At 46.6% G+C, this 23287-nt stretch overlaps 1 protein-coding gene across 4 annotated transcripts in view; it reads left to right on the top strand.

The window, feature by feature from the left end:
• The window catches only part of CHRM4 (cholinergic receptor muscarinic 4), a 183021-nt gene that overhangs the window by 141881 nt on the left and 17853 nt on the right, over positions 1-23287 (top strand). Inside the window, exon 1 of one of the 4 annotated variants that reach the window (XM_056527653.1) lies at positions 2683-2829. The exons of the other annotated variants lie outside the window; for them this stretch is intronic. The gene's annotated coding sequence lies outside the window, so the exon portion shown is untranslated. Of the gene's footprint in view, positions 1-2682; positions 2830-23287 lie in introns of those variants that run through there. 4 annotated transcript variants of the gene reach the window in all.

The raw sequence follows: 23287 nt of genomic DNA, 5'->3' as shown, positions 1-23287 counted from the left end.
CAGTAACCCCGCGTCATATCATGGCGGGCCCGGCGTCATAGTGAAGCCGGGACCCGCCTCTAATAGCGCGCAGCGCCGATCGCGGTGCCGCGCGCTATTAACCCTTTAGCCGCGCGCTCAAAGCTGAGCCGCGCGGCTAAAAGTGAAAGTGAAAGTTCCCGGCTAGCTCAGTCGGGCTGTTCGGGATAGCCGCGGCTAATCGCGGCATCCCGAACAGCTGACAGGACAGCGGGAAGGCCCCTTCCTGCCTCCTCGCTGTCCGATCGCCGAATGACTGCTCAGTGCCTGAGATCCAGGCATGAGCAGTCAAGCGGCAGAATCGTTGATCACTGGTTTCTTATGAGAAACCAGTGATCAGCATAGAAGATCAGTGTGTACAGTGTTATAGGTCCCTATGGGACTATATCCCGTACTGGGACATCACAAAAGCCTTACAGTCATGTCTACCCATGATAACCCTCTAAAGTCATCATTATATAGGACTATAGGGGAGCAATCCATATTCATCTCCGTGGACCCCCTTGGGTACTGCTTACAGCAAGTTATTTGCAGTAATAACTGGAAGTTCTGCCAAAAAAAGTACAAGGCATTACCCCTCCGGTGCTGAACACGGTTAGACTACAGGATACACAGGTTTGTTCATTACCAGCTGCCAGTAAACCCTATCACAATATGGGGCACACTTCGTGCCAGTACTGTCTATGAAATGGGTTTTATATCAAGATTTTGCAGAAGTTCCCTTCAGTGCGGTAACCTTATGAATGAAGTCCCTTTTCTTCTATTTTTCTTGGACCCTTTATACTGGATCTTGTAATTGCCGGTCTAATTTCCATCATGATACAAATAATCTCTTATTTAATATTACATTAGCGTTCATTGTCTTCTCTATGTAGGAGCGATGAATGTAACAATTGGCAAGTGTCCCTTAGGTCCTAGGAAATGTTTATAACTGGAGCTGCAATAAAATTATATTACCGCACTGCGCAAGAGAATAACAAGGTACCTTCACACGCAATGATGTTCTCTCCATTCATATACAGTGACCCCCCGGCCTACGATGGCCCCGACATACGATAATTTCAACATGTGATGGCCTCTCAGAGGCCATCGCATGTTGAAGGCAGCATCAACATACGATGCTTTTTTATGTCGGGGCCATCGCATAAACGGCTATCCGGCAACGCAGACTGCTTCAGCTGCCACCGGATAGCCATGTGGTCCGCTGACGATCACTTACCTGTCCTCGAGGCCCCTGGCGCGTCCTCTTCGGAATCCCCTCCTTTGTCGGCGCTCTCCATCGTCATCACGTCGCTGCGCACGCCGTCCCGTCATCCAATAGGAGCGGCGTGCGTAGCGACGTGATGGCGGTGACGGAGAGCGGGGAAGCAGAGCTTCGGGGACACCCCGGGGACGCGGCGACAGCGGTGGAGGGTGACATCCTGGACAGTGGTGACGAGTATTGACGGTCCGGAGCGGCGGGGCCATGTGAGTATAACCTCCAATACCAGTGGTCTTCAACCTGCGGACCTCCAGATGTTGCAGAACTACAACTCCCAGCATTGTCCGGGCATGCTGGGTGTTGTAGTTTTGCAACATCTGGAGGTCCGCAGGTTGTAGACCACTGTCCTATACTTTACATTGCACGGATCCCTCAACATACGATGGTTTCAACAAACGATGGTCCATTTGGAACGGATTACCATCGTATGTTGAGGGATCACTGTACACCGGACAATCTGGTTATGGATGGTGTGTCACACGGCGTTTCATTTGTAGGTCAGAGTTATATGTGGTCATCTTGTATATGTATATTGTGGCCAGTGTATTACGTAGTGTGAACATAGCCCAACAGTGTCTCAGCAGCAAATAGAGCTGACAGGTTCCCTAAGGGTAGGGTCACACGTAACGGATCCGCAGCGCATTTTACGCTGCAGATCCGCTGATGACTGACCATAAAGTGTGCCTCCTGCTGTGCCTGCGTTGTCTGCTCATAGCAGAAATCCGCCAGTACAAGCAGACCTTAGAGTCGCCGCACATGCACGCTGCAACTTGCAAGTCCCTGTGTGTCTGCTAGTAGCGGCGGATTGCTTCACAGCAGGAGGCACACTGTTGTGTCGGTCATCAGTGGATCCACGCCTTAAAATATGCTGCGAATCCGTTATGTGTGACCCTACCCTAAAGAAGCATTTGTGCGAAGTCTCAGTGTCAGGCGCTGTGTGAATGCGTGTCCAGGGCTGCGATCGCATCTAGCGCAGGGTTGCTAGGATTTGTTGCTGTGGAGAGAGTCACGTGCCCGGCCCTTTACCAATCAGGTGTATTGGGGGCTGGGATCTCGAGATCCCCAACTTCACATCTCGAGATCTCCGCCCCCAATACACCTGATTTGCGTATGTCGTGTCCCGGTACAGAACGTGGTTCTGTACAGTCACTAAAGTCCCCTCAGGTAGAGTCCCTCAAGTCCACAGGGCTCTCCTGCAGGGTCCCCCTAGGTCATTATTATGATTTCTATTGTACATTAATTATATATGTTTATTATAAGTATTGTACAGTGAATATAAAGCTATGTGCAAAGGGTATTAGGATGTTTAAACTGTATAGGACCTTCCTAAGGTCATGTGATATGGTCATGTGATCACCTGATAACCAGAGTTCCACAGGTAACCACAGGCAACCAGCTACCAATGGGCTTTAGTCCAGCCCCTGATATATAAAGGGCTGTAGTCTCCGAACTAGGTCTTACAGTTCCTGGACCGTAAAGCACCAGTCCTGTACAAGTTCAGTCCAGTCCAGCTAGGCCAAAGCCTACAAGTCTGCAGCCACATCTAATCTGTAAGTCTCATCTATGTCTACAAGTCTCTACTGTCCCTACCAAAGTCATAACAGTAGCACAGTGGCCTCCATCATCATTATAATAACTACAAGTCCAAGCAAGCCTGAGAGGTTCCCTGTGTCCCGGTGGAAGTTGGCTATCTGTAAGGACTGTTATACAGTGGTCCCTCAACATACGATGGTAATCCGTTCCAAATGGACCATCGTTTGTTGAAACCATCGTATGTTGAGGGATCCGTGCAATGTAAAGTATAGGACAGTGGTCTACAACCTGCGGACCTCCAGATGTTGCAAAACTACAACACCCAGCATGCCCGGACAGCCAACGGCTGTCCGGGCATGCTGGGAGTTGTAGTTTTGCAACATCTGGAGGTCCGCAGGTTGAAGACCACTGGTATTGTAGGTTATACTCCCGTGTCCCCGCCACTCCGGAGCGTCACCGCTCGTCACCGCTGCCTTGGATGTCGCCTTCCATCGCTGTCACCGCGTCCCTGTAGTGTCCCTGACGCTCTGGCAAGGCCTCTGCTTCCCCGGCATCCTCGCTCTCCGTTGCCACCATCACGTCGCTATTCACGCCGCTCCTATTGGATGATGGGACGGCGTGCGCAGCGACGTGATGACGACGATGGAGAGCGCCGACGATGCAGGGGATCCCGAAGAGGAAGGTCCAGAGCCCCGAGGACAGGTAAGTGATCGTCAGCGGACCACACGGGGCACCGTAAACGGCTATCCGGGGGCAGCTGAAATCAGTCTGCGCTGCCGGATAGCCGTTTATGCTATGGCCCCGACATACAAAAGCATCGTATGTTGATGCTGCCTCTGAGAGGCCATCGCATGTTGAAATTATCGTATGTCGTGGCCATCGTAGGTTGGGGAGTCACTGTACTGCCTTCTTCAGTAAAGTTCCAGTTGCTTCAAAACCTGCTTTGGACTCTCATTTAATACATGCTGTTTCTGGGTTGGTTGTCGGCGGTGCCCTACACCATACAACCACGTCCTGGCGTCACGAACATTAAAAGGGATTATATTACCATCTGTCCCTGGGCTATTACCACCTGCCCTACTACTACCTGCACTACACCACCCGGGTACCACATGTATTTCCTCAAAAGTCAGAGATTTGCGGGAGATTTATTAAAACCTGTGCAGAGGAAAAGTTGACCAGTTGCCCATAGCAACCAATCAGATCGCTTCTATTATTTTTCTAGGGCCTTTTTAAAAATGAAAGAAGCCATCTGATTGGTTGCTATGGGCAACTGATCAACTTTTGCTCTGCACAGGTTTTGAGAAATCTCCCCCATTGTGCGCAAACCAAAAATGGTTGGCTTTTGAGGATATACATCGCGCCAAAGGGGAAGCAAGGAGGCAGCGAGGTGGCTGGAAGGGGGCATGCACCAAAAGTCGCAAAATTCTACACCAGCTTGAAACTGGGCGCAACCGCAGCCAAAGAGCCCGAAACAAGACTCTTTTGCGCATAGCAACTAAAAAAGAAATATTACTGTCATTTTCCAGCTTGTCAGGAACAATGCAAAAAGAATCGCACATGAGGCCACGTGTCCTGATTTCCTCACCACATCTGCAACACATGGAAATCTCAGTGTAACTTCTCTTATCCCTTTCTCCCCAGACACCAAAAATAGATTTTACGCTTGACTGGGCAGCGTGCCTCGACAGTCCTGCGAACATCGCTGCTTTATACAAGTATAATGGCAATAATAACACCTCTCTCTTATCCAAAAAAAACATTTATGCCAAAGCTGCAAAATCCTGTGAGGACACACAAACAAAACAAAAGTAAGCACAAAACGCGTCGAAATAAATTAGATGAATATAATTATTCTAAGATATATATATGTGTGTGTGTAAAAATAGCGCACAGCCTTCGCCAACCCTGGTGGTAATTACGGGTTTTATTGCATCTCTCCGTCCTCCTCTGCTGTTTAATTGTGCATTTACGCGCTATATCTGCCCGGTTGAGGCCTTTTTAACTAAGTCTTTGCCACCTTCATTCATCAGGCTCCTCGCAGAACGCCCACACAACGCGTTTCGCCAGCTGACTTCACTACTCCATCATTACAGGGTGTTGTGGGTTTACCTCCCCACTTCCCCTGCTGTTACCCACTTGAGGTGGCGTCCATCTTAATTGCAACATCCGGACCCCTCCGGACTATCTGCGCTTGGTTACTTGTGGCGTAAAATTAATTAGGTTTATATCTCTTTTTTGTGTGTGATTTCAGTGTTACCATGGCAACTGGAAGCTTTGATGTGTTGCTTAATCTGTGGTCCTTTTTTATGAGAACGCTGCCTTCTCAGAAATGACAGGTGTGGGGTTTTTTATGCTACTTTTTATCTGTGCCCGTGAAGGAGAATACCTATTCAGTTGGCAGGTAATGAGCTGGAAAAGGGATGGCGGGGTCGCCATGGGTCGTCCTATATCCTGCTAGGAGATGAACTTATGATACTCATTATTTACCGGATTCCATTTCCTAAATTTGATGTTGTAAAGTGCAGCACCAGAAATGTGGTTTTCTCTATGATAACATCGCCGGTTCTATGTATCAGTTACACAACTAATGGAGGGTCCTCATGGGTGGCGCCATCTACAAGGGGCCTATATCATTGTTTATGGAGCTTTGTGATTCATGAATAGAATGCAAGAACCACAGTGAAGACTGACACCTCCACAAGTAGAGCAATTGTAAACAGGCAGTGAGGAGGGTAGTAGAGTGTAGAGTGCGGGCATGCTGGGAGATGTTGTTTTGCAACAGCTGAAGGCACCCTGGTTGGGAAACACTGGTGTAGAGAGTGTGAAGCTGGCCATGGCTGTACAACTTACTTGATCCTTCTCATCATCTGTCAGGGTAAGAGTCCAGGGGCCGCCATACAAATCAGATGGTCAGCACCACAATTGTTAGGTTCAACCGATACATGTCTTATGTGTATGTGGTCTTAAAACAGTAATATCAAAGTTTTTTTTTTTTTTTTTTTATAAGCAGAGTACCCGGCATTTCCCGCTCTTCCTACCCAAACCTTGTGGGAGAGGAAAAGCAACAATAAAGCTCTTGTCTTCATATCTCGCCCTCATATCCCGTCCTCATATCCCGTCCTCATATCCCGTCCTCATATCCCGTCCTCATATCCCGTCCTCCTTTCCTGTCCCATAAGGTGATACATACCTGCCAGGCAGTAATGGACATTCTTAGTAAGGATCCATGCTTGTCTTGAGGCTAAATGGCTATGTTGTGAGATTACCATAATGCATTGGCTAGCTTTTTGTGAACTGGCTATGTCCTGTTGGAGTTTTTCTATTAAACTACATATCCCATAGTTCCTTGTTGTAAGTGTGAGGTCACTTTCCTCCCTCACACACATCATCCACCCCACCAATTGAAACACAAATTAGTTGCTTTCCATTCAAAAGACCATTGTTTTCTAACCAGGGTGCCTCCAGTTGTTGCAAAAATACAGTTAGTTGCAAAATGCTCCTCACTAGCTATTGATGAGATTTATTGTGGATAGGCCATCAATAACTTTATTCTGGTAAACCCACCTTTCGGTAAAGTAGGAGTGACCATCACATTTATGGGCGGAACTTAAAAAAAAAAAAAAATTAAAGTCTGAAAAAAAAATGTCTGTAGTATTATTCTGACCCTTCACTTTATTAAAATTTTTGCCTGATTTTGGCATGAAATTGAAAATAAAATAAAATTTTGCAACTCCATTTTGCGAATCTAAAACAATACAGTAAATCTTTATTCTGTAGGGCTGTACAAATACAACGATACCCGATTTATATACCAGTTGTTTTATTTTACTACTTCAATAAAAACATAAAAATAAATAAGCCTAGAATTCTATAACAAGAACAATTTTGGGTAGATGGGACTTTTTGATCACTTTTTATTGTTGCAACCAAAAATCTGCAATTCTGGCGCTTGGTATATTTTTTGTTTGCACTGTGCAGGATCGGGATCATAAATGTTATATTTGAATACCAAATGTGTTTAAAAAAATTTCTTTCTTGAAATGGGAAAATGAGGGTGATTTGATATATTTAAAAAACATTTTTTTTTTACCCTTTTTAAGTCTCCCTAGGGGACTTTTAAAAGCAATTAATAATACAGATTGCTTATACTGATCAATACAGCTCTATTGCAATTCATTGATCAGTTGAATCAGCACTCTGCTAGAGGCAGGCTGTACAGGCAGATCTATCATGACAGGCACAGAGGCCTTCAAGGGATATTCCAGGATTTTTTTTTATTTAACTATGCTACAGGGGCTGTAAAGTTAGTGTAGTTCATAATATAGTGTCTGTACCTGTGTTTCATGGCTTGTCTCGCAATTCTTATGTGATCTGTGCCCAGATTTTTAACAGTATACAAAATGAATGTCGTCTCTGGTTTTACCAGGTTGCAGTGCGGCCAGAGACATTACATCACTAGTCAGGTGTTCAAAGGAGCCTGTCTGCTTCAATAGGTGGAGCAACTGCTTGGTGGGAGGGAGATCATTCAGCAGTGATTTGTAGTTTTGCAACAGCTGGAGGCACCCTGGTTAGAAAACACTGGTCTGTTGATTACAGCATAGCATGGAAGTCAGCACACCTGTGGTTCAATGGTGGCTGATGTGTGAGAGGGAGAAAACTGACCCCACACTTACAAACAAGGAATTCTTGGACTTGTAGTTGAAGGGAGGGAACTGCAACAGGAAATAGCCATTTCACAAAATGAAATCAGCAGCGTTATACTGGAATGACAACATAGCCATTTAGCCTCAAGACAAGCACAAATCCCTTCTAAGCATGTCCACTACTGTCTGGCCGGTAAGTACTAAAGTCACCTTATGGTGGATAGCCCCTTTAAGAAGGCCCTTGGCTGCCACGGAGACTGATCAACACCCCACAATTGCATTGTGGGGGTGCCAATCGGGCCTCGGATGCATTCAACCCCTGTCATTTAGGCTTTTAAATGCTGCGATCGATGTTGAATTAAATGACTGACAGGAGGGTGATCGCAGCATTTGAAGCCTAAATGACGGTCATCATCTGTAAGGGTCAGCTGTTCATAGCAATTGGTAAACGGATGTCACAAAGGGAATAATGAATGTGGTGAACTTGGATATAGACTTTCCACTTCAGCTGCAACTGATGTCCCAACTACATGGGACAAAAATGTGTCCCCTGAAGAGTCTGTGAGGTGAAACACGTGTTGGGGTCTGTGGTAGAGAAGTTATGGTCATAAACCAGGTACTACATTGTCCACTAATGGTAATATTCTATGAATGGGACATGCACTACACCTTTATATGCCACATGGTACAATCAGCATTTCTTTACTTATTGTTGTACTGCATGTATTAAAGGAGTACTCCGCTGCTCAGCGTTAGGAACAAACTGTTCCGAACGTCACACCCCGCCCCCTCAATGCAAGTCTATGGGTGGGGGCGTGACAGCCGTCACGCCCCCTCCCATAGACTTGCATTGAGGGGGCTGGGGTATGACATCACGAGCTCCCCGCGCCGGCTCCAGCGTTCGGAACAGCTTGTTCCAAACGCTGAGCAGCAGAGTACCCCTTTAACATTTCTGATAGTATTTCTCTCCTTTGTATGTAGATGCTTCTTTGTTTCTGGATTCTGGCACCACTTATACATGCCCTTGTTTCTATAATACCGTATGATTTTAAAAGTATGCATTGGGGCTGTTAGTTGTGTGAAAAAGTGACAGGAGAGGTTGTTGGGGATTACTATATTTCCCCAAGGTACCTGTTATCTCATCCAGGGAAAGCTGGGTAAGATATGAAAAATCTCTGAATAGTGTAAAAATCCCTAGCAGACCATAGCTGCTAAGGGACTTTTTATTAAGTCAGTTCTGAGCCTGAATTTTTAGGGAATGGATGGCAGTTTGGTAGTGGGGCCTCTCATTCCCTTTCTGGCCAGTCCATGTTTTCAGTTTGGGCCCAAATCAGCAGAGGTGCTGAAGATCACTTGTTAATGGGCCTAAAGAAAGGTGTAACTCAGTGTACAGGAGAGGCTGTGAGTAAATTGGAAACTTGGAATTCCTGAGGTTTGCAGTCTCTGTGTGACGTACACATATTGAAGTCTACTGTTTGGTCGAGTGACTGGTATAGGTGACTGAGTAAGGCTTTGGCCGAAACGCGTCCTTTTATGAATTGCACTGTGTAAATAAACACATTACGTTCGGCAGAAAATTCCGGTGAGTGCCGCGATTTCTTTCCCTTCCAAGTTTGCAGCTTTCCACATGCACCACAATGGGCCCGAGTGCCGAACCTTCCAATATTTCTTGTCTCTCTGCTGACATCTCTGCTTGTCTCGGGAACTGCACAGAGTAGAAGAGGTTTGCTATGGGGATTTGCTTCTACTCTGGACAGTTCCCGAGACACGTGTCATCAGAGAGCACTTAGACAGAAAAGAATAACTCAACTTCAGCAGCTGAAAGGATTAAGATATTTTAATAGAAGTAATTTACAAATCTGTTTAACTTTCTGGAGCCAGTTGATATATATAAAAAAAGTTTTTTCCTGGAATACCCCTTTTACCCCTTATGGACCAGGCCATTTTACACCTTAGGACCAGAGCGTTTTTTGCACATCTGACCACTGTCACTTTAAGAATTAATAACTCTAAGATGCTTTTACCGAATATTCTGATTCTGAGATTGTTATTTCGTGACATATTATACTTTATTTTGGTGGTAAATTTTCGGCGTTACTTGCATCCTTTTTTTGTGAAAAATTCCAAAATTTCATGAAAATTTTGAAAATGTAGCATTTTTCTAACTTTGAAGCTCTTTGCTCGTAAGGCAATTGGATATTCCAAATAAATGTTATTTTTATTCACAAATACAATATGTCCACTTTATGTTGGCATCATAAAATGGACATATTTTTACTTTTTGAAAAAATTAGAGGGCTTCAAAGTAGAGCAGCAGTTTTTTTAAATTTATGAAAATTGCTAAATCTGAAGGGACTGATGTTATAGAACTACAACTCCCAGCATGCCTGGACAGTCTAGGCATGCTGAGAGTTGTAGTTTGGCAACATCTGGAGGGCTACAGTTTGGGCACCACTGTAACAGCGGTCCCCAAACTGTGACCCTCCAGATGTTGCTAAACTACAACTCCCAGCATGCCCAGACAGCCTTTGGCTGTCTTGGCATGATGGGAGTTACAGTCCGGCCTTCCTAGTGGTTGCCACAGTAAAAATCACTTTACTTTCTGTTTCATTTCTCCCCCCCACCGTCGATTCCCTACCTGAGCCGGGATCTCCGGTGAATATCTGCGATGATCGCCGGGCCCCACAAGTCTTCTCCTCCAGGTACCGGTCTCCATGTTCTTCCCCCGTTCTGCCTGACATTCAGGGGTGGGCAGAACGGGGGGTTTCCATGGCAACCCACCGTCCTGCTCTGCCATTGGTCAGAATGAGTTCTGACCAATGGCAGGGGATGGGAGGAGATCGCAGCATTGCGACCTCACTCCTACCCTGCAGGATGCTGGGGCCTGTCACTGACAGGTCCGAGCATCCCTATTTTCCGGGTGATCGGGTCACCAGAGACCCGATCAGCCCGGAATAGGAGAAAATCGCATGTTTGAATTGACATGTGATTTTCTGCGATCGCCGACAAGTGGGGGTCCCGGGACCCCCTAGGCATTTGCACGGCATGCCTGCTGAACGATTTCAGCAGGCATGCCGTTCCGATCTCTGCCCGGCGAGTGGCAGGGACCGGAAAATACCATGACATTGTGGGACGTCATTGGTCCTTAAAGCCCAGGGTGCCATGACGTTCCACAACGTCATTGGTCCTTAAAGGGTACCTCTCATCAAATAAACTTTTGATATATTTTAGATTAATGAATGTTGAATAACTTTCCAATAGCATGTTAATGAAAAATATGCTTCTTTCTATTGTATTTTTCCCGATCAGTCCTGTCAGCAAGCATTTCTGACTCATGCTGGAGTCCTAAACACTCAGAGCTGCCAGCCTGCTTTGTTCACAGCCAAACAGGCTGTGAACAAAGCAGGCTGGCAGCTCTGAGTGTTCTCCTTTGTGAACAAAGCAGACTGGCAGCTCGTATAGTTTAGGACTCCAGAGTCTGAAATGCTTGCTGCCAGGACTGGTAGGGAGACCCCTAGTGGTCATTTCTTCAAAGTGGAAAATTAAATAGAAAGAAGCATATTTTTTAATAACATGCAATTGTAAAGTTATTCTGCATACATGAATCTATAATATATCAAAAGTTTTTTTGATGAGAGGTACCCTTTAAGAGGTTAAAGACATGAAAAGCCCTGTTTGAACTATTACTTCATCGTCACTGATGGCTGTTTTGCCATTATTGCCTGGCTCTATGGAGCTTATCTCCCACAAGTTGCTATACTAATGTTTGTTTTACTATCTTTTTACTGTGCGTTTAGATCTCTATCTACCATCATATACACTAATGAGATCTGAAGAAAACTTAAAGGGGTTATCCACCCCTAGGCATCTTATCCCCTATTGAAAGGATAGGGGATAGGATGTCTGATAGGTGGGGTCTGGCGGCCGGGGACCCCCCCCCCCCCCCAAATTTCCACGGCGTTCTTAACACGGAAGCTTGGAGCTTCCTTGTTTGTGACGTCCCATCACGCCCCCTCCATTCATGATTCATGTCTATGGGGGAGGCATGATGACTAGTACATAGCCGTCACGCCTCCCCCCATAGACATGAATGGATGGGGGCATGACGGCTGTGATCACTCGTCATCCGGCACGGAGCGGAGTTCGCTACGTGCACTGGATGACTGGGGTGCCGCGTCGGAGATCCCCTATAAGTTTTTTGCGAGCATTGTGGCTTCTTCAAACAGTTGATCATCAGGGGTGTCGGGGGTCGGACCCCTTCCAATCTAATATTGATTGTCTATTATAAGGATAACCCATTGTTTTCATTTAATTCCTCTTTCTCTCTCATTTCTGCATTTCATTTCAGCAGATACTTTAAAAATAACAATACAAGGCGTAAAAATTAGCATCAGTACAAACTCTATAGCCATCCTGTAAACATTAATAAATCATATCAGTCATCTGGAAACTCCATTAAAATGATGTTTTATTCATGGATCTGGTGGTAACATGTATTGCACATATAATGCGACATCTCAGACTATATTGACAGGCGGATGTTGACTTTGAGATGTTGTGTTTTTTTTTTTTTTCATTGATATTTTATGATCAATTTGAGTTTATTAAATCTTTAATAGTCAAAACACTAAAGCAATCACATTGTTATAATATAGAGAACTGTGGAGAAGAGCCAAAGAATAAAAAGGGCCTGAGGTAGACACTCGAAAGAATAGGAATGTGGATCCATACAAAGCATGACGGGTCTTGTGTAAGGCCCTGATGGCACCTGCAACAACGTCTCAAGGACCTTTGCCAATGTTGAAGGAGTCCATTGGCCAGCTTGACTCTATCCTGCAAATAGGGGAAGAACTGGCTTAAAGGGGTACTCCGCTGCCCTGTGTCGGAAGCTCCGCTTGCCAGCGTCCGGAAGTTTATTGTTCCGGACGCTGTGTGCGGGCTTCCGTGTTCAGGGCTGCCCCTCATGACGTCACTCCCGCCCTCTTCGTGACGTCACTCCCGCCCCCTCAATGAAAGTCTATGGGAAGGGGGCGTGACATCCATCGCGCCCCCTTCCCATAGACTTTCGCTGAGGGGGTGGGCGTGACATCACGAAGTGGGCGGGCGTGACATCACGAGGGGCGGCCCTGAAGACGGAAGCCCGCACTCAGCGTCCGGAACAATAAACTTCCGGACGCTGGGGAGCGGAGCTTCCGACACAGGACAGCGGAGTACCCCTTTACAGGGGTACTCCCTTACCCCAGCGTTCGGAGGATTTTTTTTCGAACTGAGGATGCGGGCTGTGGGGCTTGTGACGTTACGCCACGCTCACTCAATGCAAGTCTGGCACCCTGCTTGGGAAACACTGCCTTAGGGCAACAGAAAAAGGGGAGGGGTCAATGGGACCTGTACAAAATATTTTCAAATCAACTGGTGCCAGAAAGTTATACAGATTTGTAAATTATTTCTATTTTAAAATCTGAACCCTTCCAGTACTTAGGGGAAAGCTAATTTTGCCGCCCCTTGACCCTGCCCATTGGCTCCTCCCAATGTATGGAGGTGCGCGCGCGGTCAGGATGTTGGACGGACCTGACCTTAGTGATTGCCCCTGTCTGCCTCAGAGGTGGCGCTGCGCTCCCCCAACAGGCTGAAAAAAGCTGATTATTATAGTACTGGTGGGGTGGGGGTAGCGTGGCTGGGTTTTGCTTGATGGGCAGGTGCTTCGCATGGGCAGGTCCTTGGGATGCTGGCTGACTTTATTGCAGCAGGCAGATTGGCGCCCCCATCAAGTGGGTGCTCTAGGTGGCTGCCTATTTTGCTTTGCCCTGCAAGTCGGTATACTCAACTATGCTCTTATTGTTCTTATTGATCGCATTGGCGGGGTTGTGTTGGAATTAAAATACTGATAACATTTCCTAAAATTCACCAGGTAAAAATACACAGATGATGATTTAGACGATAGATAGATGATAATTTTCACAGTTACCAAAAGTTTTTGACTGAGATAAATGTAGTGAACCACCGGGTGAATGGCGAGACCACGGGTGTGGTGGTGAGAGTGGTGGGCTCAGATGGTATTAACCCCGGGGGCTGGATGGTATTAACCCCTAGTCCTTAACGAAAATAGTGCAAATTTCCGGCTCCCAAAAATTACATCATATAAAAGTCCAAAATTAATTTCACATGATTAAAAATGATGAAAAATTGAAAACCAAAATAGGTGGTTTTAAAAGCATAGCAGAAACGCCCAGGCGTTTCTGCTATGCTTTTAAAGCCACCTATTTTGGTTTTCAATTTTTCATCATTTTTAATCATGTGAAATTAATTTTGCACTTTTATATGATATAATTTTTGGGAGCTGGAAATTTGCACAATTTTTAAGTACATGTTCACACCAAGTATGCGGCTTGGCTACCTGTTCCGTGCTTCCTAGAAACAACTGAAGTTCCTCCATTTCAAAGAATCCACAGGGCGGTGAGCTGTTCTTTATTTCTATATATATTAACCCCTAGTGTTCGTGACGCCAGTGTGGTTTTCGGGTTCCGGAACACCACACGCCCGGATTCTCCGCTATCCCAATTGCTAGAAGTGAAATGAGAGTCCACAACCAGTTATGGTCAAACGGAGGCTTTACTGAGTATAATTATCTTCACAGCTAAGGCCAGATTTCCCAGAGAGGTGGCCAGGACCCAGAGGACCTCGCAGCTTGCTGGACCAATATACTTGTAGTTAACTTGACTTGGAATTAGACTTGACTTGACTATGTGCAGGACTTGACTAGCTTCAGTGACAGCGGACATAGACTTGAGACTTACCGGAGAGACTTGTAGCTTTTGGGATCTTCCAGATGTTGATCACTTGCCCTGAGTTCTCTGGGGGTTGCTGTTTCAGCAAAGACTGAACTTCATGCAGCAGAAGCTGGTAGCAAAAGAGCTAAGAGACAGAATGGTAATGGCCGCCCCTTTATATAGTGGGGGACTGGACTAAAGCCCATTGGTCAAGCTGGATTTTTCTCCCAGAGGGCACCAGCTTAACCTATGACCCATAGGTTAAGCTGGTGCCCTCTGGGAGAACATGTGACAACAAATCATGTAACAACATAACACAACATGTGACAGCTTACACAGGTCCTTGAGACCTCCCACAGGTCCTCTATACCAGTGGTTCTCAACCTGGGGTACAAGTACCCCCAGGGGTACTTAGCATTTCTCCAGGGGGTACTTGAAAAAAATCCACTGGTTACTGGTCTGGACCACTTTGAAATAAATGGTAGGCTGCCGTCACTGCACGGAGGAGCGGAGCAGGAGGACAGTAAAGGGGAAGCGCGGGCACTGGGCTGCTGTGGGCAGTAACTACCATCAGCTTTGTTGCTCCACTGCCCCTGCAGACCGGGGACCTACTGCTATGAGCCATAACAATACCAGAGGAGCAGTGGAGCACCAAAGTGGGACAGTATGGTGGCCTACAACTATATATGGGGGCAGTTTGGGGGCCTACAGCTGTATTTGGGGGCACAGAGGGGGCCTAACAACTTTATGGGGACGCAACGTGGGTACTATTACTGTGTGTGACAATAAACATGGGGAGTTTGTAAATTGGTGGGTATTGTACTGCAGAAAGGAGCCTACAATGTTTGTTTGGCTGGTTCTGTGGAGAAGTCTTGCATGGGAGAAATCTTAATGGCGGTCTAGGCCAGATAGTGAAGAAAAGTAAACAACTCCGGTTAGAGAAGACCTCACCTGTAAATTGGGGGAATGGGGAGATAGGGAGAGGAAGAGGGGGGCTTGTTATAGAGGAAAGTAAAGCATATGAATTATACTATAATCATTACAAAATGTCTCTAATATGGGGGTACAATTTTTTGGGAATTGGCTGTCAAGGGGTACTCAGCCAAAAAGGTTGAGAACCACTGCTCTATACTATCTATTCATAGGGATCCTGTCTAGGCATTAAAGTGATATAAACACCTTTATAAAACCAACAGGGGGAGACCTTGCAGGGGAGCCCCCAGGTCACTGAGGGACTCAACCTGACAGGGCCTAAGGGTAGTACAGGACCATGTCCTGTACTGGGACATCACATAAAATAAAATGGAAAGTTTATTTAAAGGGGTAGTCCAGTGGTGAAAAACTTATCCCCTATCCTAAGGATAGGGGATAAGTTTGAGATCGCGGGGGGTCCGACCGCTGGGGCCCCCTGCGATCTCTCTGTACGGGGACCCGGCTCTCCGCCGAGATAGCGGGTGTCGACCCCCGCACGAAGCGGCGGCCGACACGCCCCCTCAATACATCTCTATGGCAGAGCCGGAGATTGCCGAAGGCAGCGCTTCGGCTCTGCCATAGAGTTGTATTGAGGGGGCGTGTCGGCCGCCGCCTCGTGCGGAGGTCGACACGCCCCCTTCCCGCCGGCTGTCGGGGCTCCATACAGGAGATCTCGGGGGGCCCCAACGGTCGGACCCCCCGCAATCTTAACTTATCCCCTATCCTTAGGATAGGGGATAAGTTGCTCACCACTGAATCACCACTGGACTACTCCTTTAAGGTATATTATCCCTCGAAGAAACTTCGCTACCGAGGAATCTTTAGGTATGAATAATTCACAGATCGTGTTAATATTTTTAATATAGAGACATAATCTTCCTAGAGCATGTTCCCGGTGTTATTTCAGAGTTCTTATCGCGATTACAGGCTGTTCTGTCTCCGCCGCTGGTAGAACCTCCATTGCTGATGTCTGCGACGTCCCCAGAGCCAGTCACCAGCTCAAATAACCTCAATGTCCCTGACTAGGAATTGGAGTTGGGGCATCAGAGAGGCTGCTTAAAAGCTTTATGCACTCAGTGGATTAAAGTTTTATTTCACTTACAGAGACAAAACACTTCGGCAGATCTGCGTGTATTTTCATCTCCGTCGCATCATTACCGCTTTAATGGCGAGGAGCTCCCTGATTCGGAGCGGCCCCCTTTTTAAAGAGTTTATTTATAACTCGGCAACAGGATCTTCACGTGACGGAACATAGTGCAGAGGAAGGTACCTGTCTCTATAGCTTCAAGTAGTATTGGGGAGCTCGCAGAATAAAAAATGGCGCAAACGTGGGGAGTAGAGGGACATCTGGCATTTATAAAGAAACATACGGTTGTGCATAGGGCTGAGCGGTATGACCAAATGTGTGTATCACTGTATACTTTTGGCGGTTCCACGGTATATAACGGTATTTCCTAGCACCCCCCCCCCCTCCCCCCCAATATTAATTATCAGCCCACATCCCCATCGGGGTAAATACTCACACCGCCCTCCTCGTCCTGTTTGTTGCGGCTGCCGGCGCTGACACTCTATACTGTTCGGCATCCCTATGCCCGGGCTGCAGAAGGTAAACAAAATATACTTTAATGCACCTACGTCGGCCTTACGCTGGGGACGGGAACGTCGGAGAGCCGTCGGCCTATCACCGGCCGCAGCGATGTTCCGCCTCGGCCGGTGATAGGCTGAGCCCACTGTCATGTAAGGAGCCGGCTTCTTACATGACAGTGGGCTCAGCCTATGACCGGCCGAGGCGGAACATCGCTGCGGCCGGTGATAGGCCGACGGCTCTCCGACGTTCCCGTCCCCAGGAAACAAGTGAGGCCGGTACCGGACCAACGGGAGGTGAGTTAAAGTTTATTTTGTTTATTTTTTGTAGCCCGGGCACAGTATAGAGCAGTGGTCTCCAACCTGCGGACCTCCAGATGTTGCAAAACTACAACTCCCAGCATGCCCGGACAGCCGTTGGCTGTCCGGGCATGCTGGGAGTTGTAGTTTTGCAACATCTGGAGGTCCACAGGTTGGAGACCACTGGTATAGAGTGTCAGCGCTGGCGGCCGCAACAAACAGGATGAGGAGGGCAGCGCATGAGGGTGACATGTGAGTAGTACTCTGATGGGGACAGCGCTGGGCTGATAATTAATTGGGGGGGGCAGAGCAGAACAGCTCGCGGGTCACATAGGATTAGTTCCCCGATGTGGGGACAGCGCAGCGCTGGGCTGACAATTCGTTCATTCCCGAGGGGGAGGGGCCAAACCGGTATTGCGGTATGGGTTAAAATTCATATCGTGCAGCACAAAAGTTTCGGTATTCGTTATGAACCGGTATACCGCCCAGCCCTAGTTGTGCCTAAATCACGCTGCCTTATAGTGCCCGATAACAGTACTTTCCAGTGACCATACAATGTTGTGGTAGAGTGAACACATAAGGCTAGGTTCACACTATGGAATTTCCGAGTTGAATTCTGCTCAGAAATTACGCTTGGAAATTCCGGTGCAGCAGAATCCAATTGCTGTCACTGTTATTCCTTAGCACAATGTACATTGCGGAATTTCCGTGACGGTGTTTCCATTTGCAGAAATTGATCTCAGTTATTCTTTCGGCGGAATCTGCCTGGAATAAATTGCCATCTAGGGCATTGTACACGCGGTCCTAATGCAGACTGGTTCAGTCGGTGCTGGCTCCACTGAAATTCCTTAGAGTGAACCTAGCCTAACTGTGCCATATAGTGCATAAATAATACCACCATACAGTGCCAAATAATAGCATTAAAGGGGTTATCCAGGAAAAAAACTTTTTTTTATATATCAACTGGCTCCAGAAAGTTAAACAGATTTGTAAATTACTTCTATTAAAAAATCTTAATCCTTTCAGTACTTATGAGCTTCTGAAGTTAAGGTTGTTCTTTTCTGTCTAAGTCCTATCTGATGACACCTGTCTCGGGAAACGCCCAGTTTAGAAGCAAATCCCCATAGCAAACCTCTTCTAAACTGAGCTTTCCCGAGACAGGTGTCATCAGAGAACACTTAGACAGAAAAGAACAACCTTAACATCAGAAGCTCATAAGTACTGAAAGGATTAAGATTTTTTAATAGAAGTAATTTACAAATCTGTTTAACTTTGTGGAGCCAGTTGAAAGTTTTTTCCTGGATAACCCCTTTAAACAGTAACCATATAATGATGTGATAGAGTGAACATGTAGTGCCATATAATGCCTAATTAATACCGCCATATTGTGTCATACAGTGCATAAGTAATACCATGCCAAATAATAGCACTAAGCAGTAACCATATAATGATGTCATATAACGTAGTGCCATATAATGCCTATTTAATGCCACCACACTGTGACATACAGTGCCATGTAACAATATTATGCAGTAAGTGTATATTGGTGCCATAGAGTGAACACATGACAGGACAATTTAGTACCTAAATAATGCCACCATACTGTGCCAAATAGTAGCATAATATTACTACCATACAGTGCAATGTAACAGTATTTTGCAGTGAGCGTATATTGGTGCCATAGACTGAACACATAACAGTGCAATTTAGTGCCTAAATAATACCCCCATACTGTACCATATAGTGTTATAATAGAACCACCATACAGTGCCATGTAACAACATCTAGTCTAGTTCTAAGCTATCTAAATTTAGGGCATCTCTAACGATCTGGATCAGTAATAAGGTTAGTAGGCACATCATTGGTGATTAAAGGGGTAAATGGGTACATCTCGGAGCAGTAGGGGCAGTAAAGGGCTTAGTGGCCCCATATAATAAAGTCCATCGGGTTTTGTGTGGATGTTACAAAATTGCAACTTATGCAGCATTATTCTTCCTGTCAGATCTGCCAAGACAACCAATGGAGGTGCCGATCCTCTGACAGTAGTGGGAACCTAGGCAAAAAAAAGAACAATATATTCTAATTTTTGGACTTTGATAATCAAATATACCAATCGCCAAGTAAGGGGAAAGGGCTAAAGAAGTTTTTACCACATTAAACTACAGCTCCCAGTATGATCTAAGCAGTGGTAAGGGTATGCTGGGAGTTGTTTAAAGGGGTATCCCGGCCAAAGGTAGTAGATAAGATGTCTGATCGCAGGGGGCTGCCACTGGGACCCCAAACGATCTCCGTGCAGCACCCACATTCAATGCGGAGCTACTGCTCCAGTCTCGGAAACCTCTGTGTTGCCGGGACTGGAGAAGTGACGTCACACCACGCCCCCTGGTGATGCCCCCCCTTGTGACGCCATGCCACGCCCCTTCCATTAATGTCTATGGAAGGGGGCGTGACGGCCCATAGACATGAATGGAGGGGTGCTGCACGGAGATCGCGGGTGGACCCAGTGACGGGACCCCCCCCCGAGATCGCCAGAATACCCCTTTAACTAAACGTAACCGTATAAGTGACTACAGCACTGATGGGACACACTCTGGCAGAATGCACAATTCAACATCCTGTCAAAAGAGATGCTGGCATATACCATAGCGTATCGGCTTTCATTTTTATGCCCTGAACATAGCTACATTTCACTACTTTTAGGCTAATAATATAGCACAATTGATGCCTTCACTCCGGTAGTAACCCTCTATTACCTTTGTTATAGGTTTAAAAATAGTGTCTTTATACGCTAATAAAAACAATGTTTGAAAAAAATAATAATAATTATGGTGCTGTTGCCAGTAATATGTGGTATATGCCGGCATCCCTTATACAGATACCAATGTATATCTATGATTTACCAGGTAAACACGGTATGAACCCTGCTATGTTCACACATTGTATTTTTAGACAAAATATGACTGTTTTTAATAGCTGGAAATATTGACTAAAAACTTTGAGCACTAGGGGCTTGTTCATGTGAGCACTAAGGGGCTCGTTCACACTACAGAATGTATTTTCCGAGCGGAATTTCACTCGGGAAAATAGCTGGACTCTAGGCACCTCCATTGTGGCCTCAATAACCTATGTGTATGGGAGTTTGCACGCATAGCGTGGCCTATGACCCCTGGACATTCGTATGGGAGTAGTGTATGCAGGTGTGTTAGTGTGAATTACAGTAGCCAGACACACGTGTGGACTTGAGCAAAACTCTGTACTGTACTACCTTTAGGCCCTGTCAGGTTGAGTCCCTCAGTGACCTGGGGGCTCCCCTGCAAGGTCCCCCCCTGTTGTTCCAGAATGTTGTGTATATCAGTTTAATACATAGACAATCTCCTAATGTATAGATAGAGCAGAGGACCTGTGGGAGGTCTCAAGGACCTGGGTGATTGTCACGTTACGTTATGTTGTCACATGTTCTCCCAGAAAGCACCAGCTTAACCTATGACCAATGGACTTTAGTCCAGCCCCCCCACTATATAAAGGGACGGCCATTACAGTTCACTCTCTTGTACCATCAGTCTTTACTGAGACAGCAATCACCAGAGATCTCAGGGCAAGTGATCAGCATCTGGAAGACCCCAAAAGCTACAGTCATTCCAGTAAGTCTCAAGTCTATGTCTGCTGTCACTGAAACTAGTCAAGTCCTGCATATAGTCAAGTCCAATCTCAAGTCAAGTTAATTACAAGCATATTGGTCCAGCAAGCTGCGAGGTCCTCTGGGTCCTGGCCACCTCTCTGGGAAATCTGGCCTTAGCTGTGAAGATAATTCCATCTGTCTTATACTCAGTAAAGCCTCCGTTTGACCATAACTGGTTGTGGACTCTCATTTCACTACTAGCTACTGGGATAGCAGAGAAGCCGGGCGCGTGGTATTCCGGAACCCTAAAACCACACTGGCGTCACGAACACAAGGGGTTAACAACATCTTGCCTCCGGGGTTAATACCATCTGATCCCACCACTTACACCGCTACATCCGTGGTCCTGCCACCGCCACACACCTGCGGTTCACCACAGTTACAGAACACATACCTTAGAGGGAACACTGATTGCAAGAGGGCTTTTTTTTTTTTAATACTCTCACACCTTCCCTCTCAGGGGCAGATTAAGGATTGTAAAGGTGTCCGTTCGTCTGGGACTGATGGCAGCTGGGTGTAAATCTATTTACACAATATCGTGAGAATAACCATGAACGACACGGGCTGACCAGACTTACAGCTTAACTTGGATTGTTTCACACGCCGACGCAGGAATAAGGCTAAGTTCACAAGGTCATTGGGCCCCAACTGTTCACAGTCCGTAAGGGGTAAGGGTCTTTTTTTTCTTCTTTTTTTGTGCCAAACGGACCCTAAACAGGATGAAGCACAACTGACTTCACCGGGTCACGACAACTCCTATTGACTTGAATGGGGTCCGTCGGTATCTGGTATTTTAGGGGAGTTCCATAGAGAAAAAAGAAAGAACATGTAGTATTCTTTTCTACATTGTCTGCTCATGACAAGTAACATGGAGAAATACAATACACGTTAGACATGTTCTGACGTACAGTACCCATATAGACTGATCTTAATCTACAGCCAAATGACTACGTATTTTCTTCAGTAGCAAGTAGACCTGTTGCCGGGACACTGCATATATATATGTGCTATATCTCTGCAGGGCCATATCTGACATGAGGCGAGATGAGTATCTCACCTCAGGCAGCAGATTCCAGAGCCCCTAAGGGATGGCATTCAGATTACCATAAATTATACTGTCTAGCATCTTCTGCTAAACACCAGTAGCTGCAATGACACCATGACCCGCATATTATGGCTGGAAACAGATGTAGAATGCAAGACAGTCAGGACTTGGAATGCAGTAATTATGATTATTATTATATTAAAGGGGTATTCCACCATTAGACATTTTATCCCCTATCCAAAAGGATCATGCCGGGTGCTGCTTCAGTCTCGGAAATGCTGGTTTTCCGAGACGGAGATGTGATTTCACACCACACCCCCTTGTGACGTCACGGCACACCCCCTTCATTCATGTCTTTGGGAGGGGGCGTGGCGGACGCCACGCCCCCTCCCAAAGACATGAATGAAGGGGGCGTGGCGTGACAACACAAGCGGGCATGGCGCGATGACACAAAGGGGCGTGGCGTGACATCACATCTCTGTCTCGGGAGCCGCACCTGGCACAGATTTGTAGGCGCTGTACCGAGATTACAGGGGGTCCCAGCGGCGGGACCCCCCTTGATAAGACATCTTATCCCCTATCCTTAGGGGATAAGATGTCTAAGGCCAGAATACCCCTTTAAGTATCTATTTCTGAGTGAATACATGTACATGTACAGTCTGACACGGGGGGGGAACGGTAACTCCTTGTTGTCTGTTTATTCAGACCTTTCCAGAAGGTGTCAGCTTGCTCCCCCCGCACTAAACAGCGGTACTGGCTGGTAGTGCGGGGGACGCTGATCAGTTTGATGCCTACCGTGCCCGGATCCGCCCCGCTGAAATCTTCGTTTTCCTGTAAATGCTAATTAGGTGCTAACTGGCACAGGCGGGGTAACTGGCACTCTGACGTCAGCGCCGCTCATCCGCAGCGCCACCCAGCTCATCAATATTCCTCCCCTCCCTCCGCCTCTCCCTCTTCTCCCCACTCTGTAATGAAGAGGGAGGGGAGGAATATTGATGAGCTGGGTGGCTCTGCAGACGAGCGGCGCTGACGTCAGAGTGCCAGTAATCCCGCCTGTGCCAGTTAGCACCTAATTAGCATACACAGAAAATAGAAGATTTCGGCCGAATGGCGGGGCCGATCCGGGCACGGTAGGCATCAAACTGATCAGCGTCCCCTGCACTACCAGTCAGTACCACGAGGGGAGCAAGCTGACAGTTTTCCTTTAAAGGGAACTTGTCATCACTTTCATGCTGCCTGATCCATGAGTCATTGGGGCGGGTCCCTCGTATCTTCTCCTTGCCCAACAATCCTTGATTGATAGATCTCTCCTTGTTTGGGTATATGGAGAGGTCTTTCAATCAAGGCCAGTGGGGCAGGTAGAAGCCACCGGTGACCGTTCTGATATCTTGTAGTTCAGGCAGCATGAGAGTCATGACCGGTTCCCTTTAATACAAGGAGACAGAAGGTGGTGTGTGCTGCCTGGTGAAAGTTATCAGCTGT

The sequence above is a fragment of the Hyla sarda genome, chromosome 6 (genome assembly GCF_029499605.1).
Source record: "Hyla sarda isolate aHylSar1 chromosome 6, aHylSar1.hap1, whole genome shotgun sequence".
In the NCBI taxonomy this organism is placed as follows: domain Eukaryota; kingdom Metazoa; phylum Chordata; class Amphibia; order Anura; family Hylidae; genus Hyla; species Hyla sarda.
The sequence above is the reverse complement of the archived record's forward strand: the minus strand, read 5'-3'. Positions and strand labels throughout refer to the sequence as shown.